At 46.1% G+C, this 21,816-nt stretch overlaps 2 non-coding genes across 2 annotated transcripts; one reads left to right on the plus strand and one right to left on the minus strand.

The window, feature by feature from the left end:
- The first annotated feature begins 11,501 nt into the window (after positions 1-11,501).
- LOC119933809 lies at positions 11,502-11,638 on the plus strand. The gene has a single exon (XR_005452679.1). It is a non-coding gene; the product is annotated as a small nucleolar RNA SNORA7 (small nucleolar RNA).
- Positions 11,639-19,103: 7,465 nt separating this feature from the next.
- On the minus strand, positions 19,104-19,241 carry LOC119933877. Its single transcript, XR_005452745.1, has one exon. It is a non-coding gene; the product is annotated as a small nucleolar RNA SNORA7 (small nucleolar RNA).
- Positions 19,242-21,816: the final 2,575 nt, after the last annotated feature.

The following is a 21,816-nucleotide window of genomic DNA, read 5'->3' on the forward strand; positions in this document are numbered from 1 at the left end:
AGGCATATGGGGGCTTTAGCACTGGTTCATTATGCCTCACTGTTCTTTCCTGTGGAACCAAGTGGAAGTCTAGAAAATGGGTGTTGAGGCATATGGAGACACTTTGTTTTTCTCGGTTGTGAGACTGGGCCCTGCTGCCGGGATTACTTTTAGTGGTAGAAGATGATGGGAAGACCAAATTCAGCAAACCCTCATTGCCCCTGAGCTTCAACTGTTGGAAATGTTCACAGCCAGATCCAGGTGGAGGTGAATCAAAAATGTCGGGCTCCTGTCCTACTGTAGCCAGAGAAGGCAAGGTCATCCCCAGGGGTTTAGGGTTCCGGAACCCACTCCTTGTGGTGGGACTCCTGCAGGCATAGGGCCCAGGGGCTATGCTGTTAATGCCCCTTGGAAAAATAAAATACACAGGTTGCATTAGGCGGGAGAGAGGATGTAGACTTCTTCTTCATAGAAATAATAATAATGGTAATAAGCGCTTACTATGTACCAGGCACTGTTCTATGAGCTGGGGTGGACACAAGCAAATCAGCTTGAACACAGTCCCTGTTCCACATGGGGTTTGCAGTCTCAATCCCCATTTTCCAGATGAGGTAACTGAGGCACTGAAAAGCAAAGCAACTTGCCCAGGGTCATGCTGCAGAGTGGCAGGGCTGGCAGGCCTATGCTCTATCCAATAGGCCATGTTGCTTCTTATCAGGCTGCTTCTTCATTGGCCCAAGTCATCCCTCTCATCTGGGAGTAGTACAAGATGCCTAGGGCACAGGCCAGAGGAATGAAACATGGCCTAGTGGAAAGAGGACTGGCCTGGGAATCAGAGGACCTGGGTCCCAATCCCAGCTTTGCCCCTATTTCTGCAGCGACCTTGGGCAAATCAGTTAACTTCTCTGTGTCCCTGGCCTCCCTCCTACTTTGTTTTCTTATGACATTTGTGAAGCACTTACTATGTGTCAAGCACTGTTCTAAGCGCTGGGGTAGATACATGCTAATCAGATTGGATACGGTCCCTGTCTCACATGGGACTCACCGTCTTAATCCATATTACACAGATTGTGAAACTGAGGCACAGAGAAGTGAAGTGACTTGCCCAAGGTCACACAGCAGACAAGAGGCAGAGGAGTCAAGATTAGAACCCAGGTCCTATTATTTCCAGACTCGTGCTCTTTGTACTAGTCCGTGCTGCTTCTCCAGCCTACTTAGACTGTGAGCCCCACATGGGACAGGGATGGTGTCCAACCTAATTCTGTTGAAACTACCCCAGCTCTTAGAACAGTGATTGACACATAGTAAGTGTTTAACAAAGCCCTTTAGAAAAATGTAAGAGGCTATATCACCACAGCTTTGTCAGCAGGTGCCCCCGGAGATCTGCCCATCAAGGAAACTCAAACTGAGGCCACAGGTTAAGTTGCAAATTCACTAGCACCCACTTCTACCCAGGAGAGACTCAGCTCCTGTTGCCTGAATGGTATTTAGGGCAAAATAAGCATTCCCTAAAGTAATATACAGCCACTGGGAACTCCTGGGGCTGGCCAGCCCCTGTTTTGGGGGTTATGATGTTGCAGTATTCCAGGCATATTGTCCCAATTATGCTCTGCATCCTCTTCATTCACTTATTCAATCACATTTATTGAGCGTTTACTGTGTGCAGAGCACTGTACTAAGTGCTTGGGAAGTACAAGTTGGTAACATATAGAGACAGTCCCTACCCAACAATGGGCTCACAGTCTAGAAGGGGGAGACAGACAACAAAACAAAACATGTAGACAGGTGTCAAAGTCATCAGAACAAATAGAATTGAAGCTATATGAACCTCTTCTGGCTCCTCTTCTCCTAAGCAGAGGGCACGGTGCTCCCAGGAAAGATATAGTCTTTCCTGGCTTCCCTGTTCTCTCTGGGCCCCACCTTTGCCACTATGAACAGTGATGGGGGACCAGGCAAGGAGGGTCTTCCTTGATCTGTAATTCATGTTAACATCTGTCTCCTCCATTTAGCTGTAAGCTCCTAGCAGGAAAGGATCGCGTCTACCAACTCTAAGGTATACTCTTCCAAGCGCTTAGTATGGTGCTCTGCACCTAGTAATCAATCAATCAATCAATCATATGCATTGAGTGCTCACTGAGTGTAGAGCACTGTACTAAGGACATGGGAAAGTATGATACAACAGAGTTGGTAGATACATTCCCTTTCCACAAAAAGCTCAGAGTATAGATGGGGAGACAGTTCTAGAGGGGGAGACAGACATCAATATAAATAAGTAAATTATGGATATGTACATAAGTCCTGTGGGGTTGAGGGAGGGATGAATAAAGGGGGAAAATCAGGGTGACATAGAAGGGACTGGAGAAAGGAAATAAGGGCTTAGTGAGGGAAGGCCTTTTGGAGGAGATGTACCATCAATAAGACCTTGAAAGTAGGGAGAATAATTGCCTATCAGGTATGAAAAGGGAGGGCATTCCAGGCCAGAGGCAGGACGTGGGTGAGAGGTCAGTGGCAAGATTTACGAGATCTAGGTCGGTGAGAAGGTTAGCATTAGAAGAGTGAAGTGTGCGGGCTGGGTTGTAGTGGGAGAGTAGTGAGGTGAGGTAGGAGGGAACAAGGAGATTGAGTACTTTAAAGCTGATGGTTAGGAGCTTCTGTTTGATACAGTGCACTGCACATAGTAAGTGCTCAATAAATACGATTGAATGAATGTGGAGGTGAATGGGCAACCACTGGAGTTTCTTGAAGAGTGAGGAAACATGGACTGAACACTTTTGTAGAAAAATGATCTGGGCAGCAGAGTGGAGTATGGACTGGAATGGGGAGGGACAGGAGGCAGGGAGGTCAGTAAGAAGGCTGATATAGTAATCAAGGCGGGATAAGATGAGTGCTTTAATTGACGTGGTAGCAGTTTGGATGGAGAGGAAAGGGTGGATTTCAGTGATATTGTGAAGGATGAACTGACAGGATTTAGTGATAGATTGAATACATGGGTTGAATGAGAGAGAGGAATCAAGGCTAATGCTAAGGTTACAGGTTTGTGGACAAGAAGGATGATGGTTCCATCTACAGTGATGGGAAAGTCAGAGGGAGGTCAGGGTTTGGGTGGGACGATAAAGAGCTTGTTTAAGAAGTGTTAAGTATGAGGTGATATGAGGTGATGGGAGGACATCCAAGTACAGATGTCTTGAAGGCAGGAGGAAATGCAAAACTGCAGAGAGGGAGAGAGCTTAGGCCTGGAGATTTAGCTTTGGGAATCATCTGCATAGAGGTGGCAGTTGAAGTCATGTGAGCAAATGAGTTCTCCAAGGGAGTGGGTGCAGATGGAGAATAGAAGAGGACCCAGAACTGAACTTGAGGGACTTCCACAGTTAGAAGAGGGAATGCAGAGAATGAAACCACTAAAGAGACAGAATGAACAGCCAGAGAGGAGGAGAACCAAGAGAGTACAGTGTCACTGAAGTAGAGGTTGGCTAAAGTTTCCAGGAGAAGGGGGTGGTCCACAGTGTCTAAAGCAGCTGAGAGGTCGAGGAGGATTATGGCGGAATTGAGGCCATTTGGATTTGGCAAGAAGGAGATCTTTGTTGACTTCTGAGTGGGCGGTTTCTGAGGAGTGAAGGGGATGGAAGCCAGACTGGAGGGGATCAAGGAGAGAATCGAAGGAGAAGAACTTGAGACAGAGGGTGTAGACAACTCACTCAACGAGTTTGGAGAGGAATGATAGGAGGGAGATGGGGTGATAACCGAAGGGAGACATGGGATCAAGGGAGGGTTTTGGGGGGGATAGGGGAGACAGGGGCAGGTTTGAAAGCTGTGGGGAAGACACTGGAGAGCGAACAATTGAAGATCGTGGTCAGAGAGGGAAGAAGAGAAGGACAATTGCTTTGAAAAGGGGTGAAGGGGTGATCAGCTGTGCAGATAGAGGGGGTGGATTTTGAGAGAAGGCAGGACATGTCCTCTTGAGTTTCTGCTGGGAAGGATGGGAGAGTTGAAGAAGGGGCAGAAGGAGGGAAGGACTGGAGAGGAGCAGGGGAGATTTCAAAAAGTGCCATTCAAGAAGAGTTCAACAAGTACTGATTGACTGATTGGCGGTCCAGTGGTTGTCGGAGAGGCCAGGAGAGCAAGAGTCTCATGACTTGGGTACACAAACACGCTGCTACCTCCCCAGAGATCTGCAGAGCCCCCCTCTCTGGGTGGCACAGGGTCAAGGGCTCTGGACTCCACGGGACTTCTCCTATGACTGCCCTGGCTGTTACAGTTCAGAAGGAGAATAAAGAATGACAAGTTTGGCTTTAATCAGCTCTCCCCAGTTCCACCTTACCTAGCTGATCTCCTACTACAACCCAGTCCACACGCTTCATTCCTCCAACACCAACCTACTCACCATATATCAATATCATTTATCTCACCACTGACCCCTTGCCCCTGTCTTCCCTCAGTTCTAGAACTCCCTTCTCCTTCAACTATAACAGTCTGCCACCCACCCCACCTTCAAACCCCTCCTTCAATCACAACTTTTCCAAGAGGCCTTCCCTAAGCCCTCATTTCACTTAACCACTCTCCCCTCTACGTTACCTATGCACTTGGCCGTGTAGCCCTTAAGTGCTTTGATACTCACCCCAGCCCCACAGCACTTATGTGTCTTTATACTCTCCCATTTCCCAAATCTGTAATTTATTTTACCGTCTGTCTCCCCACTAGCCCCTCTCAGGGTTTGCATCTGGAGAGTTTCCAATACTCTACCAATCTTGGCTACAGAAGGGAGAGTCAAGCAGAGGCCTACTCATTCCATTCCTAGCTTGGCCAGTGGCTAACAAGTGGAAGGCAATCTGCTACAAGTACAGCTCACCAATTCTGGGCAGCAGCGGCAAGGGAGAGAATCGATGGCGGAGACTTGAGTTTACTGCACGGAAGGAGGCAATGGTAAATCACTTTAGTATTTTTACCAAGAAAACCCTATGGATCCACTACCAGAACGATTGCAGATGGAGAGTGGGGCGTTCTGGGAAAGATGTGCCCGTGGTATCGCTATGGGTCGGAAACAACTCGATGGCATAAGACAAGACTCCCCACTAGACTCTAAACTTCTAATGGGCAGGAATTTCACCTATCAATCTGTCTTCCAGGTGCACACAGTAATTACTCAATAAATACCATTGATTTTTTAATTGATTGGAATAGGACAACAAAGAAAGTGAGTAGCCTGGTGGGAGGCGATTTCTCAGGCCCATGTGCAGAACATCATGGGATATCGAACAGAACAAAGGCCAACTTTGGGAATTCCTCAAAAGCCCCTCATAGATTCCTTGGTACAGGGACTGTTTTGTTACTGCCCCTCTGCCCAAGACATGACTCTGTCCACAGCAGTCTGCCTCAACACTCCATCTGTCCAAAGCAAATGATCTTGGCTGACAAAGCCTGCAAATAATAAATTAATCAGTAGTATTTATTGAGCACTTACAGTGTGCACAACACTGTAGCAAGAGCTTGAGAGAGTACAATACAACAGAAAAGCAGCATGGCATAGTGGATACAGCATAGGCCCGGGAGTCAGAAGGTCATAGATTCTAATCCTGGCTCTGCCACTTATCTGCTGAATGACCTTGGGCAAATCATTTCACTTCTCTGGGCCTCAGCTACCTCATCTGTAAAATGGGGATTGAGACCGTGAGCCCCAAATGGGACAGGGACTGTGTCCAACCTGCTTTGCTTATATCTACTCCAGTACTTGGTACAGTGCCTGGCACATAGCAAGTGCTTAACAAATATCACAATTATTATTATTATTTAGTTAGTAGGTGTTATTCCTCCCCACAAGAAGCTAACAGATTAGAGGGGGAGACAGACATCAATATAAATAAATGAATTACAGGTATGTACTTAAGTGCCATGGGGCCCAGGGTGAGGTGAATATCAAGTGTTTAAAGGGTAATAATAATAATAATTTTGGTATTTGTTAAGCACTTACTATGTATCAAGCACTGTTCTAAGAGTTGGGGTAGATACAAAGTAATCAGGTTGCCCCACGTGGGGCTCACAGTCTTAATCCCCATTTTACAAATGAGGTGACTAAGGCACAGAGTAGTTAAGTGGCTTGCCTAAGGTCACACAGCAGACAAGTGGTGGAGGTGGGATTAGAACCCATGTCCTCTGACTCACAAGCCTGTGCTCTTGCCACTAAGCCACGCTGCTTCTCTATGGTATTTGTTAAGTGCTTACTATGTGCCAAGCACTGTTCTAAGCACTGGGATAGATACAAGGTTATCAGCTTATCCCACTTGGGGCTCACAGTCTTAATCCCCATTTTACAGATGAGGTAACTAAGGCACAGAGAAGTTAAATGGCTTGCCCAAGGTCACACAGCAGACAAGTGGCAGAGGCAGCATTAGAACCCACATCCGCTGACTCTCAAGCCCTTGCTCTTGCCACAAAGCCATGCAGCTTCTCTACAGATCCAAGCATATAAGTGGTGCAGAAGGTAGAGGGAGTAGGGGAAATGAAGACTCAGCAGGGGAAGGCCTCTTGGAGGAGGTGTACTTTTAGAAGGGTTTTGAAGGTGGGGAGAAAGGACCAGTGTAGTCAGTGAAGAAAGCTGATCAGTGAAAGGTCAGTGACCACGTCTGCCCACCACCCCCACCAAGTCACTTGCCAGCCAGTACACTGCTTCTCCCGGACAGCTGCCCGTCTCTGCAGACAGTTGGCATTGTCACCTGGGCTGAAGTCGGAGAGAAGAAGGATTTAGACTCCCAGAGGGGCAGAAAACACCCTCTCCTTTTTAATTTGATTCTGGGGGAAAAAGTAAAACCCAGGCCACAGGACAGACAGCTTGAGAGCGAGCTTTTCAAGAGTCGATTTGATTTTCACATCTAATGGATGTTTATTTGCAAGCTGTGGATTTAGAACCCCTCAGAGGAATTTCCAGCTACAAATATAGAATTCTCAAACAGGTCTTGTGTTGTGTTTATATTTAACTCACTCGGTATGCTCACCTTTTGCTGTCTTCAGAGGGGGTACTGAGGACCATTATGACTCATTTAATAGCTCCATATTTCAGCTATTCTTAACCCAGGTCTCTGTGTTGGTAAATACTTGGATCCTGCTCAGTTGGTTATACTTAATAAAGAGTTTGGCTCTCTGCAGTTCTATATAACAGCTGTTTACTTCCCAAAGAAACAGCCCAGGTGAAGAATGACACACTGCTGTAGAACACTAGACAGTAAGCTCATTGTGGGCAGGGAATGCCCGACTCCATTATTTTGTACTCTCCCAAGTGCTTAGTACAGTGCTCTGCATGCAGTAAGTGCTCAATAAATGTGATTGATTGACCCTTCCGCCTTCTGGTCCTGTTCATAATGAAGCTGGAGGTGGACAGCAGAGGACAGCAACCAAGATTACAGGAAGATTGCAACCTCCTTGGAGGCAGAGATCCTGCCTACTGACTCTATTGTATTGTCCTCTCCCAAGTGTGCTTAGTACAGTGCCCTGCATATAGTAAGTACTCAATAAAACCATTGATTGATTGATTGGATGGAGCTGATCTCCACCTTAAAACATTATTCCCCACCTTCAAAACCTTATCAAAACTACATCTCCTCCAAGAGGTCTTCCCTGTCTAAATGCTCATTTCCTCTTCACCCAATCCCTTCTGCATCTTTGCACTTGGATTCACAGCCTTTATTCACCTCACCCTCAGCCCCAAAGCAAGTGGAAAGAGCAGGGGCTTTGGAGTCAGAGATCATGGGTTCAAATCACGGCTCATTTTTGGAAGTGAGAGAATTCATATTGTACTCTCCCAAGTGCTTAGTATAGTACTCTGCACATAGTAAGTGCTCAATAAATACTGATTGATTGATTGATTGGTTCCCCACTGGAGGAGCCCAGTGAACCCAGTGATGAGAGGGAATTGCGGGCTCTCTCCACTGTTGGCCTGCCTGGACCTGAGAATGCTCCAGAAAGCCCAGTAGCACCCGTTGTTGGCTGTGCCAGAGGGCACTTCCACAGTCCTCATTTATGCCCAGAGGGTACTGGTCTCTGGTGCTCAGAAATCCCGCAGACTCAAAGTCTAATGCCATTACGCAGCAACAGGCGGCTTTAGTCCTTTCATATTTGTTAACGGTGAAATGTTTTTGTGAACCGGGCCTTCAGGAACAAGTCTGATCGATTTGCTTACCCTCTCCCTCTCAGCTCTCTCTTTGAAATGGTTCCTAAGTTTGAAAGCATTCCAACTAAAATTTTCCATGCTTAGTCCTCCACCAAAGGTGATTTAGTTCTGGAAAGATGGACGAAATATTCATTCATTCATTCAATCGTATTTATTGAGTGCTTACTGTGTGCAGAGTACTGTACTAAGCACTTGGAAAGTACAAGTTGGCAACATATAGAGACGGTCCCTACCCAACAACGGGCTCACAGTCTAGAAGGATGTTCTGTCCCTTCTGCTTGGGCATGTTGGTGTTGTGTAAGAGGGAAGCAATAATCTTTTTTCCTCATAAAACCAATCTAAGAGCCTTTTTCTTTTCTTTTAATTTTACTGGACCACAATAACTCAAAATGGCTCAGCTTTGAAGCCTTCAAATCTTTCATCTTGTGAGCCAAAAAGTGGGAGATTTTGCTTTATAAATAGCAGGCTCTTGATCTCTGCATGGAGCATCACATTTTTCTTCTTTCATTCTTCATATGTGGAGCAAACCACACAAGACTAGTTCTACTGGCTATTCTAAATGAGGGATGCTTCTCATTGAGAAGAGGGTTGCCTCAGCAGGCTTGAAAAAGGAAAAGGAAAATAAGAAAATAGCTGGGTTTTTTTTGTATTTGTTAAGCACTTACAAAGTTCCAGGCACTGTACTGAGCACTGGGATAGATACAAGCTAGTCAGGTTGGGCACAGTCCCTGTCCCACATGGGGCTCACAGTCTTAATCCCCATTTTTCAGTTGAGGTAACTGAGGCACAGAGAAGTTAAGTAACTTGCCCAAAGTCACACAGCTGAGAAGTTGCAGAGCCAGGATTAGAACCCATGACCTCTGACTCCCTAGCCAGTGCTCTTTCCTCTAAGCCACGATGCTTCTCTAAATATTGAGGTAGATTCAAGGTTATCAGATCAGGTCCAGTCCCTGTCCCATGCGGGGCTCCTACTCCATTTTATCCCATTTTACAAATAAGGAAACGGAGGCCTAGAGAGATTAGGGGATTTACCCAACAGTAGGCTGGTGATAGAATGAGGACTCAAACCCAAGCCTCCTGATTCCTGGTCCTGTGTTTTTGTCATGAGATCATGGAAATGATTAAAGAACAACTTACCTATGCCTTGGGACGGAAGCAGCTGAACTTGAGGGGCTCACCCAAGTTTTTTCTGGACTCAACCTGTTGCCCTCAGACATCGCTTGGTGGGAATCCTTCCTCTACCTTCCAATCTGCCATAGGGTTCCCGAGAGCATCTGGAGGCCGAGAGGAGTCTTCCCAGGCCATGGTCACCACTGAGTCTGGACATGGGGCTGGACCACCTGTTAACATCCAATTGAAAACAGTGAGCTAGAATGCTGCAGGTATTTAGATCCAGATTGAAGCAGTTTACTGTTGATATTTGATGACTTCATCATTACTGCCTTCAATAGCATTTAATAATTAGTAATAACTGTGGTAGTTGTTAAGCGCTTACTATGTACCAGGCACTGTACTAAGCTCTGAGGTGGACACAAGCAAATCAGGTTAGTCACAGTCCCTGTCCCACGTGGGGCTCACAGTAACAATCCCCATTTTACAATTGAGATAACTGAGGCACAAAGAAGAGAAGTGACTTGCCCAAGGTCATACAGCAGACAAGAACCCATGATTTCTGACTTCCAGACCCGTGCTTTGTCCACCCTACGGTGCTGTGAATGTTTTCTGTTTTGACCACTGTATTGGGTACTGAGCCAGTAATGGGTGTTTAGCACTGTACTAATTGTCTACTGTACACTGAGCACTGTACAGGATATCCATTGGGTGCTGAGCCCAGAACTAATTGCTTAGTATGTGCTAAGCACTGTACTGGGTGTCTGCTGGGTGCTGAGCACAAAACCCTGGGTGTTTACTGTTTGCTGAGCACTGTACTAAGCTCTTGGAAGCAGTCAAGGAAGTAAGGAACATGGCCCCTGCCCTCAAGGACTTTATAGAATAGTAGGGGAGACAGACATTATTCAGTGCATATGGTGGGAACAAGAGGGAAAACTTAGGTTCTTCTTTAATGAGTTTGGCCGTGTCTTGCAAAAGCTTGCATTAAGGAAATGCCAGCTATAGTACTCACCCATTTTGACACTGTACAAGTACACACGAGCCATTTCATCAGTGTCTTGTGCCCAAACAGGCTGGCATTCTCCACTGGATGATAAAAATAATAACTGTGATATTTGCTAAGTGCTTACTCTAACCCAAGCACTCTTCTAAGCACTAGGGTAGATACAAGCTAATCAGTCCCTGTCCCACATGGGGAGAGGAAAATGGGTATCAAATCCCCATTTTGCAGATGAGGAAACTGAGGCACAGAGACATTAAGTGACTTGTCCAAGATCACACAGCAGTCAAGCGGTGGAGCTGAAATTATAACACAGGTCCTCTGACTCCAAGGCTGATGCTCTTCCCAGTAGGCCACTCTGCTTCTCATCTTCTCTAATTCCTCAGCTATGTTTCAGCCAGAGCGGGTAGTGAAAGCACATGTTATGGCAGAACTGAAAGTACAACCGGTAATAACACAAGGAGACAAAAAAAATGAATAAACACATGGACAGATTGTAAAGATTAGGCTCCCCAAGTTGAACAGTGATGGGGCCAGTCTGATTATCTTCTAATTTCTCCAGGACACAGCTCCATGCTTGGGAACCAGTGAACTCTTCAGAAGTGCCACAATTACGATTCCATGAATAAGCACAATAGATGAACAGACATAAATACGAGTGTAAAGGGTAATATCTGGCATGGAAAAACCAGGAAGGAGGGGGCCAGCCTTTAGAGGACGGTTCTGCAGATTTTCTGCTTTAAACCAAGTCTGGATCCGGGTTAAGGCTGGAGGTTTAAACAGCGTATAAGTAAAGGTGAAACATCACTGGCACTCCTTGCCATCCTCTAGGAAATTCTCATGGAGAAGGAGAAGCTATTCTGTTTTCTTACTTGGCTTTTGTTCTGGTGATCTTTCCTTACACCAACCCCCTGCTAGACTAATAAAAAAATAACTGTGGCATTTGTTAAGCATTTGTTCCAAGCACGGGTTAGGGACAAGTTAATCCAGTCAGACACAGTCTCTGTTCCATGTGAGGTTCACAGTCTAAGTTGGAGAACTAGTCACCGTTTTGCAGATGAGGTAAACTGAGGCAGCACACGGCACTGAAGTGACTTGCCCAACGTAACAGAGCAGGAAAGTGGCAGAGTCTGGATTAGGACCCAGGTCCTATGACTTCCAGATGCGTATTCTTTCCACTAGGACATGCTGCTTCTCCTTGAGAGCAGGGATCTTTTCTACCAACTGCATTCACAGTCTCCCAAGCTCTTTGTTCCCCTCTCAGGATCACACCTGGAGAGTTCCAGTACTCTATTAGTCTTGGCTAAGGGAGAGAAAGGCAAGCAGAGGCATACCCATTCCATTCCTAGCTTGGGCAGTGGCTAGCGAGTGGAAGGCATTCTGCTAAAAGTCTGAACTCAGCTGTGCTGGGCAGTGGTGGCATGGGAGAGAGTTGAGAGCAGAGACTCATGTTGATTATGCAGAAGGCGGCAATGGTAAACCAATTCCGTATTTTTACGGAGAAAACTCTAGGGATACAACACCAGAATGATTGCATATGGAGAGTGGAGCGTTCTAGGAGAGACGTGTCCAGGGTGTTGCTATGTGGCAGAGGTGACTCAACGGCATAAGACAAGGCAAGAAGCTCTTTGCAAAGTGCTCTGTACAAAGTAAGCACTTTGGAAATGCCACTGATTGGTTGATAGCCTCTGTGCCTAAGTACAATGAGGCAGGGCCTGGAATCTGTTTCTGGCACAAACTCTTTCTTTTTTCCTACCTTGTTTCCTCGGGTCTCTTGGCAGCCTCTCTCCCCTCTGCCACAGTGCCTAGAAATCCCTCCAGACAAGGACCTCACTGGATCAGGTCCTAGCTGCTGGCCAAATATCAATCTGAACTCCTGAACCCAGGCTCTTCTCCCCGCTCATCCATCCACTGCACGTAGAGGCTACCTCTCTTCTTCTGGGTAATTTGTCGGAAACTCTTTCAGCTTAATCTGCCTTCTTGTGAGTTAGGGAACAGTCAAAGATACATTCCTTCTGGACTTCCTGCCAGCAACCTCACACATCTCTGCCTGTACGACACTCCCGGCTCAGATCGTCGCCTTCCAGAGGGCATGGATTGCCAGGTGAGGGAGAGCCTGGTGAGAATAGCAGCAGTGAGGTCTAAGGCACGGGAACTGGAGGGAGAAAAGAGCGATAATAACAGTCCCAGAACAGTGGTGAGGGCTGGGGAGGGGAAACTGGGGAGACAGATGGAAGAGTGTGTGGGGTGGGGAGCAGAGGGCCAGGAAAGCTTTGGGATCCGGGAGTGCTGGGTTAACAAGAGGGTTTGGGGATACTTCCCTGGTGAATTTGCTGAAGCAGAGACTTAGTCAACCGTCAATTAGAGATTTTCTCCAAGCTGATGTGGGATCCACACAGAATACGGTCACACTGGAAAATTTGCTGCCAGAAACACTAACAAGTCTTAAGGTGTTGAGAAGCAGCGTGGGGGATCTGGTTTTTAATCCCGGCTCTGCCACTCATCTGCTGCATGACCTCTGGCAAGTCACCTAACTTCTCTGTGCCTCAGTCACCTCATCTGTAAACCGGGGATTAAGACTGTGAGCTCCATGTGGGACATGGACTGCGTCCACCCGGATTACCTTGTAACTACCCCAACCCTTAGTATAGTACCTGGCGCACAGCAAGCATTTAGCAAATACCATAAAAAAGAGGGTTTCAGTAGTAGTGTAGTGGTAACAGTAGAAATAGTATTTTTTAAGTTCCTAGTTTGGTTAAAGCACTACACTAAGTGTAGGGAAAAATGACAAAAGTGAAAATTACATACAGTGACAGACCCTTAAATGGCTTCTAATCAATCCATTAGAAAATGGCATTTACTGAGCACTTACTGTTGGCAGAGCATTGTACTAAACACTTGGGCAAGTACATTAGAGTGCAAGAAGCCTGTCATCAAGTAGTTTACACGATAAACTAAGAATAGGGAGGGGAGAGAGAAAGGAAGCCAAACACATAATGATGAAACTATCAAAAACACCAAAAGACAAGGACAGTGACACGTACAAAAATAGGCATAGGATAATGTGGCTAAAGGAACATAGTTTTAGGCTCCTAAAGGCTCAGAGTCCAACTGTCACAGTAGTGGAGGCTTCAGGCTGCCGCTGCTCCTCACACTTAGGCTGGAGAAGGAGGGGATGATGGGAATCCCAGGTATGTGTGTGTGAGGGGGTCCTACATAGCAGGTCTAATATAAAGTGACTGATGGGGTTCGCTACCATCGCATGGTTGAGCGATCCAAGGAGGGTGGTTGGAGGGAGAGTTGGGGATGAAGAGGGGAGAGGCAGGGGTGTTGGATGGTCCATGTTGGGTTACTGGAGGGACAGTCAGAGATGGAAAGGGGAGAGTCAGGGGTGCTGGATGGTTGAGGTGGGAGTGCAGAACAGCAACAGGCACCTGGTTTCTCGAGGGTTCTTGTGCTGCTGTTGGAGACAGAATCCTGGCTGGATGGGTCCTGGACCTGAGCCACGAATGGTGTCGCTTAACTTCTCAAGTGATTTATGGTTGGTGGGGTACTCCAAGTGTCACAATTTGGGTTGTGGTCAGGTGAACCTAGTGAGGCAGCTGAACTCTCTCTTTTAAGGGAAAGGTACCACCACTGAAGACACAACGATGGGTCAAAATAGAGAATAGTGTATTTTCTTGAGTTATCTCCTCCTCTATCCACTCATCTATGTCCTACTTCTTTTCATTCATTCACTCACTCATTCACTCATTCAATCACTCCTTTTCTAGCTTCTCCTCCTGCTGCTCTCCCTGCCTGTTCTCTGAACCACCCTGACTTGTACTCAGGCTGGACCTCTTCCTGTTCAGAGGGAAGGGGAATGTTGATCACCTCTAGGTACCTTAGACAGGCCAGATGGGCAGGCAGGACCATGCAGGACTCAGGATGGATCTTTGCTCATCCTGAAAGACCCCGTGGGATTGTCTGCTCAGCTCAAATTTCCCAGGAAATTGCCAGCCCTTCACACATCACATTGCCTCTGAAATCCATACATCTGGGGTGGGTAACTAACACCCACTTCTTCAGTCAGTCTGTCAGTCAATCAATGGTATTTACTGAACACTTACAGTACCCTCCTCTAGACTGTAAGCTCACTGTGGGGGGGTAATGTGTCAATTTATTGTTGTACTATACTCTCCCAAGCACTTAGTACAGTGCTCTGCACACGAAAGTGCTCGATAAATACAATCAAATGAATTAATGAAGTATACACAGAATTATACTCAATGCTTAGAAGAGTAAAATGCAATATAGTTGACAGATGTGATCCCTGACCTCAAGGAGCCTACAGCAGGGGAGACAGAAACTGAAATAAATTACAGGCAGAAGAAACAACAATTTGAAACATATCCATTAGTGCTGAGGGATAAGATTAATAGAAAAGCACTCAGGGGGTATGGACTCCAGCCTGCAGTGTGGGGCAGATGGTGATGTGAGGGGGTGAGTGGGGAGATGAAGGATTAGTCAGGGAAGACTTCCTGGAGGAAATGAGATTCAATAGGGGTTGAAGATGGAGAGAGTGGTGGTCAGTTGGATGTGAAGGGAAAGGGAGCTCCTAGCAGGAGGGAGGGTGTGGGTGAGACGTTGGCAGAGAGAAAACTCACTGTAGCCAGGGTACTGTGTTTACCGATGCTATGTATACTCCCAAGTGCTTAGTACAGTGTGTTGCACACTGTACTCAACACACTCAATAAATACCATTGATTAATAGAAAAGAAGGGATGAGAGTGAGGGACAGTGAGTAGGTTAGTGTTTGTGGAGTGAAGTATGTGGATTGGGTTGTAGTAGATAAATGAACTAGGGTTGGAGTGGGCAAGGTGATTGAGTGTTTTAAAGCCAGTGGTAAGGAGTTTGTGTTTGGTACAGAGGTGGATGGGCAACTACTGGAGTTTTGTTGTGCCCAAAGTCCCTCTGCTTTGAGACCCTCGAGGACCGAATCTAGCTAGGCCGCTTCTCTTTCACATATCCAGTGGAACAAGACCCATGAGTGTTTGTGAGTAAGCCAAAGGGACCCCCCTACTCCAAGGACGTCAAGCGCATCACCATCCAGGGCCTCACCACACCCCACCCTGGGCCAGCCCAGAGAGGAACAGGGCAGACCATTCATCTCGATGGCCTCCCCTCGTTTTCTCAGGCCCAGGACTTGAATTCCTGCCTCCCATGGCTAGAGCAAGGGCCTGGGTGTCAGAAGGACCTGGGTTCTAATCCCGGTTCTGCCACGTGCCTTCTGTGTGACCTGGGTGAGTCACTTACCTTCTCTGTGCCTCAGTTACCTCATCTGTAAAATCGGGATAAGAGGGAGAGTCCCATGTGGGATAGGATCTCTTTCTGACCCAATTAACTTGTATCTACCCCAGAGATTAGAAGAGTGTTTGGCACATAGTAAGTGTTTAACAAGTATGATAATTATTATTATTATTATCATCCCATTTGCTTCAGTGCAGAGAGCCGACCCATTGGGGCCTTCGGCATCTTGGTGCACTGTGAAATGGAAAATGGAAACAGGAGGGCCTCGTTACAAGGCACAGAGAAGTCTGTGAGGGTCAGCCAGCCGGGCCTGTCTAAAAGAGCACAGGATGCAGGAGACCTGATATCATGTCCCTGATCTGCCACTGGCCTGGATCCAGAGCATTCCACTGCTCCAGGCTTCAGTTTCTTCATCTATGTAATGGGGCTAACCTTGCTTTCCCTGCTTCTTAGAACGTGAGTCCCATTTCATGTTTCCTCATCTGTAAAATGGGAATGAAAATTCCTGCTTCCCTCCCTTTTAGACTGTGAATCCTAAGTGGGACAGGGATTGTGTCCAATCTGCTTATACTGTTTCTATCCCAGTGCTTAGCCTAGGGCGTCGCCTCTAGCCAGCATTAATGAACACCATAATTCATTCTACCTCAGGCTAGCTGTCTGGAAGAATGCACAAATGGATCCTTCTGCTGCTAAGAGCATCTCAGGTGATTGGAAATTTATACCTTTGGCTGAGTCAGTCTGCTGTGTTGGGCTTCTGGAGATAAGACAGTAAGGCTGGGATTTAGCTACCTTATAGAAGCCTCTTGGTGGGGACAGGAGAACGTACGATCCACAGTTGGGATCCTGGGGGAATTGAACTGTGGTATTTCTTAAGTGCTGCCCCAAGGCACTGTACTAAGCACTGGGGCAGATACAATATGAGCAGATTGGACACAGTTCCTGTCCCACATGAGCCTCCCAGTCTAAAGGGGAGGGAAACAGGTATTTTCATTCCCATTTTATAGATGAGGAAGCTGAGATGCTGAGAATTTAAGGTCACTCAGCAGACAAGGGGAAGAGTGAGGATTAGAACCCAGGTCCTCTGACTCCCAGGACGGTGCTTCTTCCATCAGGAGGGGCTGCTTTTTGAAAGAGCAGTTGCAGTGGAAGCACATTGGTTCAGAGACGATTCAAAGCATAGTCAGGAATGCATGCCAAGTGGTAATTGACCACATCCCTGGAATAGGGAAATAATGAAACCCAGAAGATGGAAGAGGGAGGTTTGAGGATTCAAGGGGTCAAAATACATTTGATATTTGTTTTTGTTTTTTCCTAAATCCTGACAAGGCGAGAAAGAATGAGTTTTGCTTGTGTAGTGACTGGTGTCTAGAGAACTGGCAGCTACTTTGAGCCCCTCCTTCATGGACCTTGGGGCCATGGTTTTCTGGGTCACCCCGGGACCAGGGCAGGGTCAAAGTCCCGCACATGGAGCATCACTTGAAAAGTGACGAGGTGATGTAGGGCTCCTTGGGGGGCACTGGGAAGTGAGAGTGAGCCATCAACTCTGTTTGTCGGGGTTCCACAGCCCAAAAACTGGGCTGGTAAGTCATGTGCTGTCCATCATAAGTCATCCACCCACACCCAGAAAGCCTTGCGTCTCCTGGGAACACCAAGAACGGCACGGTCTAGGGGAGGGCACATTGCCTAGTGGAAAAAGCACGAATCTGGAAGTCAGAAGGCCTGGGTTCTTGTGCCAGCTCTGCTTGCTGTGTGATCTCCAGCAAGTTGCTTAACTTCTCGGAGCCTCAGTTTCCTTATGTGTAAAATGGGTATTAAAAAGCACTTGTCTCTTCCTACCTCACAGAGATGTTGTGATGATTGATCAATCAATCAATAGTATTTTACAGAGTGCTTACTCTGTGCAGAGCACTATACTAAGCAACTGGGAGAGTACATGATCCCTGTCCTCAGGGAGCTTACAATGTGACAGGACGGCAGACTCTAAAGTAAATCACAAGTGAGGGGAAGCAATAGCATATAAAGATATGTAAGCTCTTTGTGGGCAGGAAATGTGTCTGTTACATTGTCATGTTTTACTCTTTCAAACACTTAATACAGTGATCTGCACATAGTAAGTGCTCAATAAATATGATTGACTGATTGATTGGTGTACCTAACTGCAGAAATGGGGAGAGGGTGGCTGGGGGAGTACCCAAGAATGTTGAAGTGACAATACATGGGGAAATAGGATGGCAAGATGAGAGATTAATCAGGGAAGGCCTCCTGGAGGAGTTGTTATAAAATGAGGTAACTGCTATGTCAGTGCCCTGAAAGAGTTAAAGTGCTCTGCATATTCAAGATGCTAGACTGTGAGCCCCCATGTGGGACAGATATTGTCTCTGACCTGATTAACATGTACCTACCCCAGAGCTTAGAACGGTGCCTGCCATATAGTAACTGTTAAGGAAATATAATGATAACAATAACAATTATTATTATTATTATAACAATAATTATATACAATATCCATCCCTGTCCTAGTGTAGGTTAGAGAATCAGGCTCCTAAGAATCTATTTTGGTCCCCCACAGACCCTAAGTTTATACAAATATTCCCCACATCATTATCCCAAATAGCCAATGCTAATACTTTTCATCCATTCCTTTGAAAAGAACGCGATGTTATTTTGAGCTCTTTAATGGCACACATGGTGCATATTGCTTTAATTCTTTCCCTGCCTCCAAGATTATGATAATTAACACCGGAATCTTGACTGAAGAAAAGCAGGAGGTCACTCTGGAAAACAGCTCCAGTGTTCACTCTTGTAATAGGATTGGCTAATGATAAATCGAGTAGAACAAAATGGAAGAAAAAGAATCAGATCCTATCATTTTTGGCAGAAGGAATAGGATTTTACCCCCTGGATATTTTCACCTTGATTCATCTCCCGGATCAGTCTATTTTTACATGTTTTCATTTTTCCATTATGCCTTCTCAAGTGGAAAGCAGGACTGGTGGGCTGGGGAAACTTTAGCTGTTATAACTTGAATATTGGGTTTTTTTTTGTTTAGATCCTCTTCCCATTGCTGGGCTCAACCCACAGGAAAGAAAAAAAAAAGCTGAGTTTGATTCTCCCTTCCAGGTGCCTGCGTTTCACAACTTATAGGCTATAAAGAGTGCCACTTGTTTGGAGACTTTGTTCAGAAGGACTAGAGCTACCTCTTTCTAGATAGGTGGTCCCTAAATATCTTCCTCACCACCACTGCCCCCTCACCTGCCAACAAATGGCATTTTCTCCTGCTTCCAGGACATCTCCTTTTCTTGTCTTGTCTTACGCTGTCGAGTCATCTTCGACCCTATAGCAATGCCATGGACACATCTCTCCCAGAACACCCCACCTCCATCGGCAATCATTTTGGTAATGTATCCATAGAGTTTTCTTTGTCAAAATACCAGGAGTGGTAAAAATAAAATAAAGGTCAAAATAAAGGAGTGGTTTACCATTGCCTCCTTCTTTCTGCTTGGTAAACTTGAGTCTCCGCCCTCGACTCTCTCCCATGCTGCTGCTGCCAAGCACAGGTGAGTTTTGATTTGTAGCAGATTGCCTTCCACTCTCTAGTCACTGCCCAAGCTAGGAATGGAATGGATATGCCTCTCCTTGACTCTGCCTCCCATAGTCGAGACTGGTAGAGTACTGGAAACTCTCCAGGTCTGACCTTGAGAGGGTTGAAGTGCCCTGCCAGCATCTTAAAATCAATGTGAGGCAAACACTGAATTCATCTTCCCTCCTAAACCCACTCATTCATTCAAAGATACTTATTAAGCACTTATTGGGTGCAGAGCACTGTATTAAGCTCCTGAGAGCTTAATACAATAGGGTTGGTAGACACGTTCCCCGACCACAAAGAACTTACAGTCTAGAGCTGACACTTCTCCTCCTCCTAATTTTCTCAGCAGAGTCAAGCTGCAGAAGTTTGGAATCTTGGGGTCACTGTTGATTCCTATAGGAATTTTGCCTTCAGTTCAGTCTGTTTTTTAATTCCTGCCAATTTTTCCTCCACAATGTTGCCTGAATCCAATCCTTTCTTTCCACTCTTAAGGACAACTCCCTGGTCTGTGTCAACCAACTGTTATATTGTGATACTGTATTTCCCCAAGTGCTTACCACAGTGCTCTGCACACAGTAAGAGCTCAATTACTACCATTGATTGACTGATTGATCTAAGCTTTTTTTACCTCATTGGTTCACCATGCCTTGCTGTGTCTCTCTCTAGCCTCTCCCACTTCATTCTCACTTGGCCCTTTAGTCCCACTTGAGACAGGGATTGTGCTCAACCTGATTATCTTGTCTCTTCCCACTGCTTAGTCCAGGGTTTGGTATAGAGTAAGTCCTTAACAAATACTAAAATTATCATTCTGCCCTACTCTCTGCTGACTGTATCATTTCCATAAAATGTATCATATAATAGTAATAATGGCAGCTTTGCTAGTACTTGTGATATAGTTATATGCTATATGCCAAGTCTAGTACTAAGCTCTGGGGTAGATACAAGATAATCAGTTCAGACACAAACCCTTTCCTACATGGAGCTAACATCTAAGTAGCAGGCAGAACAGGTATCGAATCCCCATTTTACAGTTGAGAAAATGATAATAACTGTGGTATTCGTTAAGTGCTTACTATATTCGAAGCACTGTACTAAGTGATGAGGTGGATACAAGAGAAGCAGTGTGGATACAAGAGAAGCAGCGTAGAGAAGCAGCGTGGCTCAGTGGAAAGAGCATGGGCTTTGGAGTCAGAGGTCATGGGTTCAAATCCCAGCTCTGACACTTGTCAGCTGTATGACTTTGGGAAAGTCACTTAACTTCTCTGGGCCTCATTTACCTCATCTGTAAAATGGGGATTAAGACTGTGAGCCCCCCGTGGGACAGCTTCATCACCTTGTAACCTCTCCAGTGCTTAGAACAGTGCTTTGCACATAGTAAGCGCTTAATAAATGCTATTATTATTATTATTACATCATTCCAGATGTATCTGTCTCCAATCTCTTCTTCCCATTAAAAATCTTAGATTCGGAGCCCCCTTGTTACTCTCATACTACAACCCAGCCCTCACACCTCACTCCTTTAATGACAAGCCTCCTCACTGTGCCTAGATCTCATGTTAGATATTAGTGCTTAGAACAGTGCTTTTTACATAGTGGGTGCTTAATAAATGCCACCACTATTATTATTATTATTATGTATCTCACCACCAACCACTAGCCTACATCCCCTCTGGCCTGGAATGCCCTTCCTCCTCAAATCCTATAGACAGTTACTGTCCCAACTTCAAAGCCTTATTGAAGGCTCATCTCCTCCAAGTGGCCTTCCCTGATTAAGCCCCCCTGTCCTCTTCTCCCACTCACTTCTTCATCGCCCTGACTTGCTCCCTTTATTCATCCTCCATTCCAGCTCCACAGAACTTATGTATGTATCTGTAATTTATTTATTTATATTAATGTCTGTCTCCCCTCGCAGACTTCTTCCATACAGGAAGGCTGAAGGTTTTGGAGGTGATTTCCTCCACCCAGATGGTGGTCCCCCAGCAGGGCCATGCTTACTCCTGGCTTGTCCATCCTTGCCCTCTGGGTGCTGTATTTAGCCCCTGTGGTCGGGTCACTAGGCTGCCAGGGAGAACACGGTTTCCAGCTGATCCAGGACTCTGCACTCTGCATCCTGATGGGTCAGATAGATCCTAAATTCCCATCCTCCCAACCTGGCCAGCAGAGCAGAGAGTGGATGGAAGCTTCTGCAATGAGGTGGGAAGGGAGAATTTGGGGGTGGTTATGGCTGCTTGGATCAAGTCACAGTAGGGAGGAGTCAGAGGACTGTTCCCTCTTACCTGTGATCCATTGCTTTAATAGTGGTCAGGTTTTTTTAGGGTATTTGTTAAGTGCTTACTGTGCTCCAGGTACTGTACTAAGCACTGGCGTAGATACAAATTAATCAAGTTGGACACAGTCCCTGTCCCACATGGGGCTAACAGTCTTAATCCCCATTTGACAGATGAGGTAACTGAGGACCAAAGTCAACTGACTTGCCCAAGGTCACACAGCTGGCATTTTTTAAATGATATTTGTTAAATGCTTACTATGTGCCAATCTCTGTACTAAACTCTGGGATAAATGCAAGCTAATCAAGTTGGACATAGTGCATGTCCCACATGGGGCTCACAGTCTTAATCCTCATTTTACAGATGAGGTAATTGAGGCATGGAGAGTTAAGTGACTTGCCCAAGGTCACACAGCAGACAAGTGGCA

Source organism: Tachyglossus aculeatus, chromosome 10 (assembly GCF_015852505.1).
Source record: "Tachyglossus aculeatus isolate mTacAcu1 chromosome 10, mTacAcu1.pri, whole genome shotgun sequence".
Lineage (NCBI taxonomy): Eukaryota > Metazoa > Chordata > Mammalia > Monotremata > Tachyglossidae > Tachyglossus > Tachyglossus aculeatus.